The sequence below is a fragment of the Apodemus sylvaticus genome, chromosome 9 (genome assembly GCF_947179515.1).
Source record: "Apodemus sylvaticus chromosome 9, mApoSyl1.1, whole genome shotgun sequence".
Taxonomy (NCBI): Eukaryota; Metazoa; Chordata; class Mammalia; order Rodentia; family Muridae; genus Apodemus; species Apodemus sylvaticus.
This window is the reverse complement of record NC_067480.1, coordinates 40,742,810-40,747,338: the sequence shown is the minus strand read 5'-3', so window position 1 is coordinate 40,747,338 and position 4,529 is coordinate 40,742,810.

The following is a 4,529-nucleotide window of genomic DNA, read 5'->3' as shown; positions in this document are numbered from 1 at the left end:
GCAGAGCACTGGAAGTCCGTGGCCACGTGACTGAGCAGGCCCCTCCCCAAAGCCCGCGTGGTCCCGCCCCAGGTCCCGCCCAGGCCCCGCCTTCGCGGTGCGCTAGGCCTCCTCCCAGAGCTGGACCGCTCTTGGCGGCCGCCTGCAGCCCTCTGCATCCTCAGCTTCCCTCCTGGGTCCCAGTGAACGTGTGGGTGAGACTCCTAGTTCGATTTTTTTCATATTTATTTTTAAATTTTGGTGACATTGGGGGAAACGACAGAGAAATGAAAAGAGAGAGTGAGAAAGAACAAAATGGGAAGGATATTTTGTGTTCTGAAAATCCAATCCTTGGGGCCGTAGCTCCCACCGTTAATTAAAATTAAATCTCCAGAGCATCGGTGTAGAGAAAGGCTGCAGGTCTGGGCCCACGCAGTGCCGATCTGCAACAGACATCTGGCTGTCTGGGCTTCAGCAGCTGTGTGCGGATGGCTAGAAAGTGGGGAAGGCTTAGGTTAGCGGAAAGGAAGCCATCCAGGTCCCAGATCCCTTCATCTTCAGGGAGGGAGTCGAAGGGAGGAGGGTGAGGGGCAGAAGAGGGCATACAGTTGCAGTTATCCACAGAGCCTAAATAATGAATGATTAAACAAAATGAATTAGACCCACCCTCACCTCCATTCTCCGTGCTCCACCCAGAAATGAAAGAAAGAAGCACCCTTCCCTAGACTGGAGATTTGAGCCGTTTCTTCTGGGTTATACAGCAGCAGAAAACGAGGAATTGTTGCGTGTTCTTGCAAGATTCATCTCTAGGTTTATGTTTTTGGAACTTGCCTTCTAGCTCAGTCCTTCAGCCAGAAACTTGTCAGCTCTGAGTTGGTTCAGGGAACAATTTATTGCTCACATTCTGTTTGTTTTTAATTATTATTCTTTTGAGACAAGGTCACTCTCTATAGCTGCCCTGGAACTCACTATGTAGATCAGGTTGGTCTGGAACTTAAGAAATCCACCTGCCTCTGCCTACTGAGTGCTGGGATTAAAGGCATGGGATACCACACCCTACCCTTCTGTTTGTTCATTCAAAAATTAACATTACATTTGTGTGTGTGTGTCGCGCGCATGCGTGCACATGAGTGTGTGTGAGGATAAATTGCAGGAGTCATTTCTCTTCTTGTACCATGTGGGTGCTAGGGATTGAACCCAGGACATCAAGTTTAGCAGCACCATCTTTACCCTCTTAGCCACTCTCTGCTTGTTTTTTTTTTCCTTATGAACTTGGCATATGTAGACTATGCTAGTCCATTGGTCCTAATCCAGGAGCAACAGTCTTTCTAAATATACTGGGGAGCTCTCGGCTTTCCCTTTCCAGGTATTAAATCAACCAATGCCATTTGTGTCTGTTTGGGGAGGCGGGGCTTGGAGCCACTACTTGAAATTCACAGAGAGAATTGAGAGTGGAGTTAGACCCTGGGTCTCTCCCACCATCCTGATTGCAGTTCTGGGAGCACATCATTTTCCAGTGCCTCCACCTCCCTGCCCCCTCTGCATCTGTCTTAGAGCTCTTGCCTCTCCAGCTTAGCTGCTGATGGGTTCCAACAGACATGCAGAAAGGAAGTGCTCCAGCTCTCTGGCTATCTTTGTCTGGGTCAAGAGCTTGGCTATCCTTCCGCTTATGTCAGTTATGTGATCATGAACACATTTAAAATGGCATCACTATGACCTCTTTTTAAAAATAAATTTTTTTGTGTGTGGTATATTTGTGTGTGTGTGTGTGTGTTCCTGTTGAAGCTAGAGGAGACTGTTGGATGCCCTCCTTTATCATTGTCCACCTTATAATCCCTTAAGACAGTGTTTTTCACTGAACCAGGAGTTTGCCCCCCTTTAACTGGTGGGAGTCACAGCAATCCTCTTGTCTGGCTTACAAGCCACGGTTTTGGGGATCTGACTCAGGTCTTCATCCTTGCACAGAAATTAGTAACTTTTCCTCCTGAACCATCTCTACAGTCTCCTAAAAATAAATTTAGATAGAGATGTTGAAGAATTGTTTCAAAAAAATACAATGCCCAGATCTCTGATCCCAAGGACAAAGTGGTCTATGCTGTTTGTTCTTCTGCCATATTGAAAATTCAGCCACGGAGTTTGCACTAGCGTTCCTCCACAGAGCTAAATCTCCCTCTCCCTCAAATATGCTTTTTAACACACACACACACACACACACACACACACAGAAAGAGAGAGAGAGAGAGTGAGAAAGAGAGAGTGAGTGTGTGTATGTGTGTGTGTGTGTGTGTGTGTGAGAGAGAGAGGGGGGGTGCTTAGTGTAGTCACTGGACAGACTGAGGCAGGGACTCTAATGAGAACTGACTGGGGATGGGAGGCAGTTATGCCCAATGGGCATGACAAGGTGCCATCTGTCAGCTGCAGGGACTCTGCAGCTGAGCAGTCAGTTCTTTCCCTCAATCCTGGTAAAACCTGTGGTTCAAGGGTATGGGATCTCTCCAAGGACTCCTTGGCTTAAAGAAATATGTTCTCTTTGTCTTGGCCTCTGCCTCCCAGGTTTTAAGATCTCCTAGACCCAAAAAATCACCACACCTGTCAATTTCACCCGGAAGTCCTTTATTTTCAGATTTGCATTCTGGCCCCTTCATAAGCCATGCCTCACCCTGGGCCACCAGCATGCTGTGTTGGTGACTCCTTGGGCCAAGTCCAGCGCTAATCTCTGTATTCTGCAGCGCTGCTTCCTTTGTCTTGGCGAAGAGAGCTTGCTGTCACCAGGATCCATCCACACCCCCTGTGCCGTCACACGCCATTAGCAGTGCTTCTGCTCACCCAGCTCCCTGGCCCTCCCCCTCCCCATCTTCTTGGTTGACTGCCCCCACCCCCCTGCAGAACAGCTGCTGGTTCAGAGTGACACACAACATGCAGACTCACAGAATCTCTGTGTAGCAGGAATACCAGTGAGGCATCTAACTCTGCTCGTACCTCCAAACCAGAGCCCTCTAAGGCAGCTCACATGTGAGTGTTAGTCAGTACTGAGCTTGTGTGTACCAGGTACTGCTCTAGGCATGGGGAACACAGCTCAGTCAAGGGGATGCTTGGGTTTCCCTGTCTTTGCTCTGTATTATATTGTAGCATAGGAATGGAGGAGGTGGAGGGTGGGGGAGGGACTTACCACCATAGGTAGGACAGTAACCAAATAAAGGAGCCAATCTTCAGCTCCTACAGTAAGGAATGTCCACGGTCTTTATAAACAACCACGTCTGCTTCCCGGAACTGTTTTCTTTGCAGACACTTGGTGCAGAATCAGCCTCAGTGTTGTTTATTTGTTTCCTCTTTACTAGGGGTTGAACCAATGACCTCAGTATGTGTATGAGGCAATAGGGCCTGTGTACCCGGAGCAAGCACATTCCCACCGAGCTGTATCTCCAGCCCTCTTAATTTCTTACCCCAAGCAAGGGCTCTCCTTAGTTGCCCAGGGTGCTCCTGACCACACTCAACTAAGCATTGAACTCGCAATCCTCCTGCCTCCAGAGTAGCTGAGTAGCTGAGGGCCCGGGCCCACACCATCAGCCAGGACTACTGAATTCTGTTATTTTTCCACTGCAAAATCCCATGACTGGGACAGCCTGCTGGGGAGGGGAGCGGGGAGCGAAAGCTTTCATTTGGAAAAGCAGCAAAGCAAGAAGATGTCAGGGACATCTGCAAGGTTCGTGATAGGGAGTCTACTGGCTCCAAGGCTTGTGTAGGAAAAGGAGGAAGGAACAGGTGGCACGGAGGTAATGGGCCGAGCTAGGTCTCCATCGCTGCAGATGGGCGTTGCCTTTCTCTTCTGCTGTAGTAACCTGGAGTTAACATTTGCTTTCATTCTCCAAGCCAGTGCTGTTCCGGTGAGTCAGCTATCTTTCCACAGGTTAAATATTTAACCTTAGCGGCTCCAGAGTTAAGAGCACTTCCTGATCTCCAACAGGACCCCAGTTTGGTTCTCAACACGCATACTGGGAAGCGTTTAGTCGCCTGTGACTCCAGCCCTGTGGGGACTTGATGCCCTCCTTTGGCTTCCGTAAGAACCTACGAGTGTGCACACGTGCATCCTCGCACATACATATGCACACACATGACTATCAACTCTTTTTCAAAAATGTAATGGTGTGTGTATGTGTACATGTGAATATGTATGCTTGTGCGGGGAGGCAGGAGGGCAATAGAGAGCATAATCCCTTAGGAGCCACCAACCTTGGTTTTTTGACATAAGGTCTCTCTTTGGCCCGTGGCTTATTGAACAGACTAAGTTGGCTCACCAGGAATCCCCAAGTCTGCCTCTCTCTATCTCCCCAATGCTGGGATTATAACAGCATAGGCTGCTATGACCCCAGGCTTCCCGGCCCCCCCACCCCCACACACACACTCATGGCTTCCAGCTTGTGTGGCAACCATTTCACTGACTGAAGCTCACTCCCTGGTCTGTTATTAACCTTCTGTTTGTTTTTGTGGCAGGCTTTCACAAGGTAGTCCTGGCTGTCCAAGAACTCCCAATATAGACGAGACTGATCTCA